This window comes from Protopterus annectens, chromosome 8.part0 (assembly GCF_019279795.1).
Source record: "Protopterus annectens isolate FY-2018-M chromosome 8.part0, PAN1.0, whole genome shotgun sequence".
NCBI lineage: Eukaryota > Metazoa > Chordata > Ceratodontiformes > Protopteridae > Protopterus > Protopterus annectens.
Window position 1 is genome coordinate 659,126,543 of NC_056741.1, and position 13,268 is coordinate 659,139,810.

Genomic DNA, 13,268 nt, shown 5'->3' on the forward strand with positions numbered 1-13,268 from the left:
GGTCTATGGATGTGGTGATAGAGGATATGCAGGTGGCTGGTGTGACAGATCAAGATGCAGAGCACAGGAAGAAATGGAGACAGATGATCCACTGTGGTGACCCCTAACAGGAACAGCCAATGTTGTAATATCAGTCTTGACAGGTTGCCAGTGATTTGACAGACATAACACAACTCCATGAGTAAATGACTACAAATATGAGGCACACATATGGCCAGTGTGCATAACAATGGACAGTTGAATGGTATGAGCTTAGTATATCACATGCAGTTTAACACACACGCACACACACACACACACACACACACACACACACACACACACACACACACACACACACACACACATATTCAACAGTATTTAACTATGTGACTACCCTGTATAGGTCTCTCACATTTCTGAGACAAACATGTATATCATAGTTGTATTCACAATTAACATATGGCTATTTATGGCACCTCATTAGCTGGCCTAGCAGTATCACATTCAGTATTGTTCAACACACACTCATGTAGTAGTCATATGTGAGCCTGGTCTATATTAAATCATTGAACACTTAAAAAAGTGAATGCTGATTTATTGACCCTCTTTTAGCGAAAACTGAAAATCCCGAACACTTGGAACAGTGATTTTTTTTCCCCAGGAAAAAAAATCGCTGGGCCATTTTTGGGGCTTTGCCATTTCCTCCACTGTGGTGCAATCTTGGAGTTGGCATATTTAAGAAGGGTGGGTGTGGGGGGCACAGCCCCCACATCAAAGGGTGTAGGGTCGAAGCCCCCACTTTATTTACTGTTTTGAAGTTTTTTTTTTTTTGTTTGTGGAACAGCGATTTTTTTCCCTGGGAAAAAATCGCTGTTCCGAGTGTTTGGGATTTTCAGCTTTGGCTGAAAGTGGGTTGGTAAATCAGTGTTCACTTTTTAAGTGTTTGCTGATTTAATGTAGACCCTGTTAGCCATTCTTTCCTGGGGTGACTCAGGGGCCTGAACTGTGATCTATGTCACTACAGACAAACCCAGATGCTATGGCCATAGGTTGTGATCAGCAATATATCAGTACAGCAAGTCTTGTTGAGACATATTTTTTGAACTTCCCATTATTACATACCCCCTACTGCATTCTATTACATGCTTACTTGCTTGACATACCTTTTTTCCAATTTTAGTTGGTTTGATTCCAATATGTGTTGCTTGGTTTCCTTGTCTCTCTCTCTCTCTCTCTCTCTTTCTCTCTGTCTCCCAGATGTAGGGTATACATCTTTTTTGCATAGGCAGTAGCTTGCCTTTTGTAGGTAATGCTCATGAGGAGCTGGTGGCCTGTGTACCAATTGGTGTCCCCCACTTGCTAACTGATGACAGAACAGCTGTGGTGTTATTCCTATAGCCAATGACATGGCAACACACTCCTATAAATGAGTACTTCATGTGGGTATTGCCCCTTTTCCTTGCCTGTGAGGAGGACTTCATGGAAGTGTGTAAACAACAGCAGAACAGAGGGTAGTTGGAAATATCTCTTACAATGAAAACTGTGGAGACAGCCCAACAAACTGGGGGAGAATGTTCCAGACATAGGGACATAATGTAAATATTGCTATTATATGGCTGAATTAATGTTAATTTAACAGGGTTTGTGTGGACATTGCTTTTGTGCATGATTTTAAGTCTAACAGTATTATGTGGTTGACATAGCTCTCAACTGCAGGGCTATCCACAGAATGGCAAGATCTTGAGCTCTCATGTTTGGTGTGTTCCTCAGACATGTTTTGTCTTTGGAAAATAGGATCATACTGTGGGGATTGCAGTCAGTAAATGGTATCATCCATTTGTGTTTCTGACTTCATATCCCTCAGAAAGGATATGTTACAACAAACCCTGTTATAACAGCAATATTTCACATATGCCCCTGTTTTTGGACCTCTGTCCCCCAAGTATGCCAGGCATTGTCCAGATGTCATGCAGTAAGAGGTTGATAGGTATGGTATATCATTATTTAGTGCCTACATTCCTGATACCATCCCACTGATATATCAGAATGCCAGACATTTTATGTGTAAGAGGCCTTATATATGAGGACAAAGCCTGGATATTCTGTGGCACTCTGTACAGTTGAGAGGTCTATGTATTTCTGGTGATTGTTGACAGACTGTCAGGATTGTGTTGTAATGTAGTGTGTCAATGTTATGTGGCCTGTGTAGGGTGGGGGTAGATGTATGTGTTATGGGTCCTTTTCTATCCACCTGTGCATGCTGCTCTTGTTTCTGGTGGTCAATTGGCTGTATATGTTTTTAGGGGCAGACTGAGGTATGTCCCATACCATGGTCAGGCATAATAATATGCTGTGAATTGAGTCAGCCTATGTAGGGGTAGTATGTGAATGGTAAACATGTTGAGATGTTTTTGTTCACACAGTCCTTATACTGTACTGTTCATTTGGCTTACCAGTATGTTGTGGTGACTGTGGTGAAATCGGTTGTGGGTATGCACGTTCACACTGGTAACTGTTTTTCAGTGCTGTTACATCCCTGTAGTACCTGATATTTTTGCAAATACATGTGTAATTCCCTATATTATATTTGGGTTAGTGTTTTGTCAGTCTGACTGTAGTTTGCACAGTGCTTGGTGACATGCTTAGCAGCTGAGTGTAGTTTCTCCAATGTGATGTTATGCCCAGATATTTGTAGGATGTACTGTTGCCTGTCCCCCATATGTGTTGTGCATTTCTAACACATTAGTGGAATGATGTGAGGATTTAAGTCACTAACTAGTGAGAAGTAATTGAGTATTGGACTTGCACTATTTCAGTCAATATAAGTTAGGACAGACAGGAGGGTGATACTGCCGCAACTGTGTCAGCTTATGTACTACAGTATTTCAGATATGTCCATATCTTCATGGCTTTCTTCCCTAACTTTGTCAGGCTTGTTCCAGATGTGTTGCACTAAAGGGTTCTGAGCCTACCTCCCAACTGGTTGGATTGTTTCAGAATGTCCAGGTTTATTGCTCATACTTCTGGTCTGTTCCACAGATTAATTATATTTATTTCCCTGGTAAATCACTGTGATGATCTGGGGATTTCTAACAGTAAATGATGACATACATTTCAGTTTCAGAACTCACATCCTTCAGAACATATATGATGAAACAAACCCTGTCACTCTGGCAACATTCTACATTTATAAGAGCAATATTTAAAATATGTCCCTAGATTTGCCCCATTGTCACCCCATTTAGACAGCCTTTGGCCAGATTTCTTGCACTAAGAGGTTGAGAGGTATGGTTCTGAGGTATGTGTCCACTACATGTTATGAGCATATATGTATATATATATATATATATATATATATATATATATATATATATATATATATATATATATATATATATATATATATATATATATATATATATATATATATATATATATATATATATATATATATATATATATATATATATATATATATATATATATATATATATATATATATATATATATATATATATATATATATATATATATATATATATATATATATATATATATATACATATATATATACGGTTTATATTATGTATATATTTTCCATATATATGCATCTGCATACATATATGCATGTGTATCTGGAAATATATATATATATATATATATATATATATATATATATATATATATATATATATATATATATATATATATATGTACATACTGATTCTACAGAATATTTTCCCTACTGTTGAATGACTACTGCATGATATGTTTAAAAAAGCAACAGCAATCCTTACAACTCAAATGATGTAGTGGTACATTGCTCTGACTATGGTGTACAGGACCCTGGGTTTGAGAGTTGGCAGGGCTGATTATTTTGTTGCTAGGCAGAACAGTGGCTGACAAAAGAGTGACTAAAGCAGTTTTAAGTGGTTGTAAGTGGTTTGCATGGGATTGCGCAATGCTAAGCGATGCCAACACATGGTTAAATGTACAGATGCTTAATCTGTGTTGGCTTCACTTAGCATCGCACAAATTCTCTTAATCCCACTTACTCCTGTTTACACCAACGCTAATTTCTTTAAAAGAAAAAGGGGTGATAGGAAAGTGGTGAAAAAGGGGCATGCAGAGGGAAAAACAATATGAAAGATAACTAGGGATGTGCAGGACAGGTGTAGGGAAGGTCCATAGCTGTCCATCTCTTATACAGCAATAGGTGTGTATTTGTCCAGAATTTAGAGGTGAATTTGAACACTCAAACCCCAGAGAGAGAGAGAGAGAAAAGGGTGAGTACAAAATAAATGTTTTGTCAAGCCAATTGGACCAGATTACATGTGTCCAGTGGACATGTGTGCGAAATGGGCAGCTATGTATGGGGCAATATTTTTTGGGGGGGGAGAGATGCACTTTTCTTTTTTTTTAAGGTGCGAGTGGGATATTGGGGAAAGAATGTAGGTACATCAGGGAGGTAGGTTGGGTAGGGTGACAGACAAGACAGACAAGACAGCAGACAGGGGTGGTATATGACACATGAGGGGGGATAAACTCATTTGATGGGAAGGGTGGTTGGGAATCCAAGGTCCATGGGCCCCCGCATGGTTACAGTGGGACTGAGATCCCCACTCATGTGCAGCCACCACTGCTCCTTCATGGTCCCGAACGTGGCTGTGGTAGGGCCTGGACAAGAGAGGTGGCCTGCCTCTTGAGGTGTGCCATGTGACCCTCAATCTGGCTCAGCTGCCCACCCAACTCTGCTCAGAGTGTGCTGTAAGCAAAACCCGGAACTGACTGTGGGTGACAGGCTCTTGTCTGCAACCGCTCCCCGGGGGGGGCCCATCCCCTGAGGTGGTTCCACCTAAGCGTGGTGCAGGACCAGCAGACGAGGAAGTCCCGGGTTATGCCCCAGATGTGCTGGGTCCTGGTGCCATGGCCAGATGAAGCAGGACAGGCAGATCCATCAGGATCTGCCTTCCCAAACATGCTATGGTGTTGAGGTTTTAAAAATATGTTGGTTAGTCATGAACAACACATTTCAAGATTAGGTATAACAGCATGCATGGGTGTTCCAATTAACCCCATAAACAGATTTGAAACAGTTGCATAGCAAAACAAACACATGCATAAATGGAACAACAGTATGCATAGTAACAGCATGCCAGTAACATTGACTGCAACAGACTACCAACAATGGTGTTTGAACAAGGTATGCTAACATGCAACCAATCAAATATATGAACAATAATAGAGCACAGGTCCCAACATTAGGTTTGGAGAAAAACATACCCATAGTATATGAATTATAGTATTTTTCCAGATGAGGGGTGGGGCGGGGACAAAAAGTCCATTAACAGCTGTTCATTCTTCTATTTTCCACAACAGTACTGCTCAGTACTCTATGGGTCTGCCCTCATTTTATATCTGCTTATGGCCCATAGCTTCTTAGCACAAACATATTTATTAAGCTGTCAGCCTGTAATGGTATGGGGCAAACTGTGACAACTCTGGGTATATGACTAGAGGGGACTCGTACACATCAGGGTTATATATCTGGCACAGGAGTGGTACCCCGAACTGCTGTTATGTGAGTGTGCTACTGGCATACTTCAACTGGTTTCCTATCTGTGTCCAGGGCTATTGGCAGCAGTAACCACTAGCTGTGGCAGCATGACACTTGAGAGACATGTATCAGGAAGAGTGCATGTTGTATGTACCTATCTTGCTGCTATTTGCAGACATGTAGTGGGACCGTTGAACAGTTGTACATATCTTATTAGTATACCCTTCATACAGTTACTACCAGCATTTTGTTACCTGTAAAACCTGTGGAGAAAATATCTGTTAACACTACCTGACTGCTTTTCCATTTATTCCTGATCCCTTGTGTGTAGATATGCACATATCGTAGTACCCCTCCCTGGATTTGAACCATGTCTTGGTGTGCAAAATTAACCACTAAGCAATTTCTCATCATAATGAGCTACTGGGGAACTGTAGTGTTTTGTTTCACTGGTTTCTGCCTAATAGTCTCTTGGTTAGACATTCTGAACTTGTAATCCTGTAATGCATATATGACAGAAAGTTATTGTAGTGTGTATTAATCCTTTGGATTACTACAATCTGTAAAGCAATGTTTAACACAAGGCAATTCTGAATGGCACACACTGAAACTTTACACCTTACTATTCAGGGTTCAGAGCATAGTGCAGCATATATTTCACATTTCAGTTATATCTTGTTTTATATCTCCATCATCTACAGTTTTTCTTAACAGCTGGTTCACAGAACAACCTCAGTGAATGTATGCTGTCACAGCCATATTTGCTGTGAAGAACCTGTATACATTCTACATGTCTACAACAACATACCAGGATAAACACAACAGTTTTTTGTAGGAATCTTTATTACACATCAATATTAGTCAGTCAAACTTTTTTACTTATTCAGTTCACACGGTGCCAGTATACATACTGGCAGTAAGCAATGTACTCCTTCTTAGCTATTTGAACAATATACTGCAAATTAGATTTGTACTCACCAGCCTGTTGGTGCAGCCTCAACAGTCTGTCAGCATGAGATTCTACATTACTAGCCCTCTCTGCTGCAGCTGTATGGGAGAAAAACAAACATTATGCATACCTGTTTATCACATTCTCAGGCTGGTATTTGCTACAAACTATTTGAAAGTGATACTTACTCACTACTGGAGCATTCCATGCCCATACATCTTGGATCCACTTGGCCTAGGGTGCCCCCTTCCTCCGCTTTAGGTCAGCATAGTGGTGCTATAGCTGCTCACCAGTCTGGGAGATTTCAGTGGCACTGGTGAGATCACGTGTGAGATGGTCCCAGGCTTCCATTTTGTATTGTGAGCCCTGGTACTGGCCCTGCAGCAGTCTTTCCTCCTGGTTCTACAAGGAGTTCAGCCATGACCCTGGACTCCTGAATGCTGCAGTGCTTCACCCAAAAGCATGCTCCTTCACCTACACCAGCCATAGTACCAGCACAGATGAACTATAACAGATTCTGGCTGTATTCCCACCTGCACCATTTAAGTAAGGTGATATTTTTGCCCTTTGCCATCATTGGTCCATTTTGAACATGTTAAGCTCCACTAAGCAGTGCACAAATCTGCTAAGCTGAGCTGAACAGTGCTTAAAGGAGTAATTGCTGAGGACTGCTTAACAGTGTGCAAATCTGCTTAGCTGAGTCATCTGTTACTTAGCATTCACATCTAAACATACTTAAACCTGCTAAGCATGGCTGTGCATTGCTAACCATTGCTCACTTTTCATTTTTTTTTTAATTTTCAGAATAATGACTTCATTTATTAAGTGTATATGATTTACTTTACATGACATCCCTCTATGTGCTTTAATTACATTAGCTAGCGGTGTGACTATACTGTATGGGACACTTGTGTATACATAGGTGGTTTCACATGTTAGTTGCAATTTTACACCAGCTACACTACCCTGGTTGACAAAAATTGATTACTACATGCTTTAAGATGAAAATTATATGTATTTATTTATTTTATTTTATTTTATTTTACATTTGTTGACCGGGATAGTCTGACTGGATATATGTCCATTTTCAGCAGAGGCCCAGGGAGAAGAGCTCCACATACCAAAAAAGAGACAGTACATACATCAGTGAGTGATACACTCAGGCAGACATGTTTAGAAATTTATAGACAACGAATACAGGCAGATATCAATATACACAATGTGCAGGCATTACATCTTATTGACGAAGATGTATCAGAAAATGTGATCATAGAATACAGTCAGATCTCATAATTCACAATGATTAGACATTCAAATGCTATAAGACATAGATACTTGGCTTAACAGCAGGTTGGGTAACAGGACATATATTAGTGAAGGTGTTAGTCAGGTTTAGAACAAGAGCACAGCCAATGAGATGTGAGATATTTTGTGAGTTCTCTTTTAATAGGGGTAGTGAGGTTTCCTTGGTAATGGTAGTAGGTAGTAGATTCTAGATTTTACCAGTTGAGTTGGCAAATATAGCATCGCCTGCAGAGTTGTTGGATTTTTGGGTCAGTATCATTAGTTTTTCAGGTGAGTGTAATGGCCTGGGGGCAGTATGAGGGCTGAGAATATTTTTGAGGACAGGTGTGTTATCAGGTTGATGGAGTATTTTATGCACTACTATAAGCTGGTTCAACTGTGGAAGGGTAGGATACTCTAGCCATCCCAGTGCTTTGAGGTTCTGGCAATGGTAGGTCTAAAAGCCATGTCAGTAATGAATCTGGCTATGTGACTGTAACATTCTGATAATTTGTTGAGATTGGTTTTGGATAGGTTGGTGAGTACAGGAGAGGCATACATAAGGGTAGAGAGGAGGTGTGATCTTGCAATAGCTACCTTAGCTAGGGGGGGTGAGGAAAAGTTTGGCTCTCTACAGGGAGCCAAGATTTTTGTTGATGGACTTAATAGTGTGATTGATATGTTTATCAAATTTAAGGTTGCTGTCTATTATTACTCCTAGAAGCTTTGTGTGGTCATCAGGGGAGATAATGGTGTCATTGCTAGATGTGACATTGAAGGAAGGAGGAGAAATTCTATGGTTAGGGGAGAAAAGTAGTAGCTTGGTTTTGTTAGGATTTAGAAGAAGGCGATGATTAGCTAGCCATGTTTCTACCGTGCTGAAAGTGGTCTGCATGAGGGTTAGAAGTTGTGTAGGACAGCAGGCAGATTATATTAGCATTGAGTCATCTGCATATTGGATGCAGGTAGCTCCTAGGATGGTGGTGTGCAGATCAATGATAAAGATAGACAAAAGAAGGGGACCTAATCTGGACCTTTGTGGGACACTTAGGGTTATAATGATTTTAACACTGCTTTCCCATGTAAAAATAAATTGACCATTTTGGTACTCGAACCATGAATGCCTGCATGTAACGTAATGTCAGGACTCTAACCACTACACTATCTTGGCTTGGGAATTTAGCTGTATATTTTTATTTATCTCCTCTGGGGTGTTTAAGCAATGCTGGACAGAGGGCCATAATGCACACACTCACTCAGCTATGCTTAAACTTGCCTTAGTATGAAAAAAAAAACTATTTATGTCCTTGTTCAGCTTTGTTACTCTTGGAGGTTGACAGGTATATGAGGCAGGCATCTGGGCATTCTGCAGACACATGTACAGTTGAGGGCTTTGCCCATACTGCACTTTCACATGGCAGACATTTCAGTTTCAATCTTCATACCCTGGAGGAAGTCCATGCTACTGCAAACCTTTTATTCTGTTAGCTTTTGGGTTTGATAGTGCACTTTGTATAACATGTCCTTATTTATGTGCCTTTGTCCACCTGTTGGTTTTGGCTTTGTACTGCTTTATTGCAATAGGAGGGTGAGAAGTTTGTGGGGAAGGCATCTGGGCATGCTGCAGACAGTTGTACGGTTAACTACTATGGCTGTATGGCACTTTCACATGCAGACATTTCTGTTTCAATCTTCATATCCTGCAGGAAGTCCGTGCTACTGCATACCTTTTATTTTATCAGCTTTCAGGTTTGTCAGTGCAATATTTTAGACATTTCCCTATTTTTGTGGCTTTGTCCTCCCATTATTTATGGCTTTGTACTGCTTTATTGCTCTAGGAGGGTGAAACTATGTTAGGCAGGCATCTGGGTATTCTGCAGACACCTGTACAGTTGATGGCTATGGCCATATGGCAGTTTTTACAATGCAGGGGGTGTGTGACAAAACCTGTCACACACCCCCTACTTTTCCTTAATTATCTGCTGGCTATTTCAGTCTCCGCCGACACTGACATGAGCTGTATTATTAGCTGTCAGTGTCCGCGGACACTGACAGCACTTGCAAAGTGCTGTATGGCACTTTTACAATGCAGTGGATGTGTACAGAACCTGTCACACACCCCCTGCATTGTTTCTTGTTCCCTTAGCTATTTCAGTGTCCGCAGACACTGAAATACTCATTTTTATTTCATTTCAGTGTCCATAGACACTGAAATATCTTTGAAATTGCTGTATTGCACTTTCTGAGTGCAGGGGATGTGTTCAATGTCCTTGCACTGCTTAAACACACCCCCTGCACTCATTCACTGCTCATGGCTGTTTAGCCTTAACAGTAGCGCACCTTCATGAATATGCAAGGTTTGCTGCTGTTAATGTTAATGGTACATGGACACAAACCACTCTTTGCAGGAATAGCACTATTCCTGCATGGAGTTTACTGAATCCAGGGGAGGGAGTTGGAGAGAGAAAATTCATCCGTTGCTTAAATCTGAAGTGGAGGGAAGGATGAAATGTTTATTGTTTAAGAAGGAAAGAAGAAGAAAGACCACAATGAAGAATTTAAATTTACTGGATTCCTATATTTTTAGCGGTGTTTGCATGAGTGTGGATGATATAAAAGGAGAAGAAAATTGAGAAAAGGAAAACAATGGATGTGATATTAAAAAGGAGGAGAAAGACAATAAGGGTATCAAGTAAAGATGTTTTTGGGTTTTAGTGAATTCATTTGGCACCTGCAATGGATGAGAAATGAACTTCAAGACTAGAAATGAAGTAGTCACCTCTATTTCCATTTGGACAGCTCTAGTGAAACAGTAAGTAAGTTAAGACTAAAAATGAGATAGCGAGAACGAGAGACAAAGAAATATTAGGATAAGATGTGATGTGTGTGGTTATGTGTGTGTGTGTCTATGTATCTGTATATATATATATATATATATATATATATATATATATATATATATATATATATATATATATATATATATGGGTCTACTTCATATGGTCGACAGGCCATATGATCGACACTCATTTGATCGACAGTTCATTTGGTCGACAAGCAGATTTGCCCCCCTCCCCAAAGTTGTGCGACCCTGGAGTTGATATATATAGTTTGGGGGGTGTGGAGGGCACAGCCACCCACATGAACTGTCGACCAAATGAGTGTCAATAAAATGCTGCCGACCAAATGAAGTAGACCAGATATATATATAATATCTATATATCTATATATACCCATATCTATATATATATGTGTATATATATATATATAAATATATATATTGACACTCAAAATATCAAAATCACAATACATTGAAGCAGCAGAACAAGGAACATTTTCTTATGGTAAGTAACCTGTTTTGCAAGATGGTAAACGTTACCCTTTAAACAACTGTACTGTGATCTTGGAGTTGATGTATTTAATTAAGTGTGTGTGGGGAGGTGTAGCCCCTCACCTGGGTGGGTTAGGGATGGTGCGGTTTAGGTTTTGTTACTTTTTGGGTAACTGGCTACTTACTGTGGGAAAATCTTCCTTGTTCCACTTTAATGAAGCTCAATTTTGATATTTTCAGTGTCTATGAACTGTATGTATATAGATATATAGGTACTTTTCCATTATTGGGGCAACATTTCTAATGTGCTAGCATTCGCACAGAAAGTTAGCACAACCACAGGCTTTGAGCTAGCAATAATTTTGAAACTCAACTGCCATTCATTACTTACTGAAATTAATTTGCAATGTTTTGCCAGAAACCCATAAATAATATGGGGAACACACCCAAAATACGAGGGAAAAATCTGGGCAATTATGTGAAATGAGTACAGCCTATCGGAGAGGAGGAAAATGTACATGATGTGGAATTAACAACTCTGCATCTACAGCATGGATGCTTCAGTTACAAAAACATCCCTTTGTTAATTACTTGAGTAAAGTAATTGCAACTGGCTAAAGAATGAGATGGAGTGCAAAGGCATGGAGTGCATTTGCACATTCCCTGTGGCTCCTAAAGAAGTGCATCATTGATGCACACAAACGTACAGTGGTAAAACTGGTATCTGTTGTATAAACATTCAAAGGTTGCAGCTACAGTACATCTACCTGGAATATACAAACATTACATGATGGCTACCAATACAAGTAATTTTTACGTTTTAAAATGAAACTTAAAAACAGGATGGCATTGTCAACCCTTTCTATGTTCAGCCCATGGAAACAAATCCAGAGCAATGTCTTTACATTCCCTCCCACAAGGGCTGCATACCCCACCCCAAAAAGTCCTAACCTAATCATGCTTTAACTTAACTATGTATATTTTGCTAAAATGTTTACACTTGCCCCCGCATTCATGAAAGCTTGCACGGAGTGCAAGATGAGTGTAGAAGCTCACGTCAGCAATATGTCTGCCATGCCATCCAGGAACAACCGTTGGGGGTGTGCACGAGAGCTGCTAAAGCTCCTCTTGCATGGACAGTGTCATAGTAAGCAAATTACCTCATTTGTTGGTGAAAGCCATGCAAATGAGGTCAATTTGAAATCCAAGAAACACTATCCTGTCCGTGGAAGATTAGTGTTACCTGCAGAAATGTACACCATTGGTAACGAAGTACATTTCTGCAAATAGCTAAACGGAGCTATGACAGCTCCAAATAAAGGATGCATACAGTTGAGAAAGCATGCCAATGGGCAAATATAAGGCCATTGGCATTTTAAAATGTTTAAAAATATAAAAATGTAACTTTTTTTTCCCCCCAATCTCTGATGTTTAAGCATAGTGCAGCACCACGCTAACGTGCGGCGCTTATAAAAACAAGAAAATAATAAAAAAAAAGCCAAAAATAGGCATTTTCACTAAAAAGCTTATTCTGCCATGCAGGTGAAAGGCAGGCTGAAGACAACATGGCTACTGACTACTGGTTGCTAAGGGGGGGAAGCTCAGTGTGAGAGATGTAACCATGCATTACTAGGCAATCCTATGCAAATGAGGATATGGTTAGTGAACCCTAATGTTTCCCAGCATGTGAGGCATGTCCCAAGAGTATAATATTAGGAGTAGGTGAGTAGAAGGCTTGAATATAGGTGATATCATTAGGGGATGTGTCAGACAGGCTGTAAGCTAATTGGAGCACAGTGGCTCGTGTTTGTCCTGAGTTGCTCAGGATTGTAAAGAGACATGCCTACATTGTCCTATTTGAAAATCTCAAACCCAAGGTGCACACTGTTAAAAGATAGGAAACTCCTTGCAAACATACACACAGCATGTGCACTCGTATGCGCTGGTGTGCTTGCGCGTGTGCACGTGTTTGCGCTTGTTTACATGGCGATGCTCCCCGTGTGGAAACAGAAAGGCAAAAGGAAGGAAAAGAAGTAGTAGGAAGTTAACCAAGGAGAACTAGCAGAGCTGCCAGGTGAAATATATCAGAATCAGCCAATTACATGGGCAGCAGACTAGCCCAGCCCAGCTCAGCACTTTAAACTCTGCAAACACCATTCTCCCCT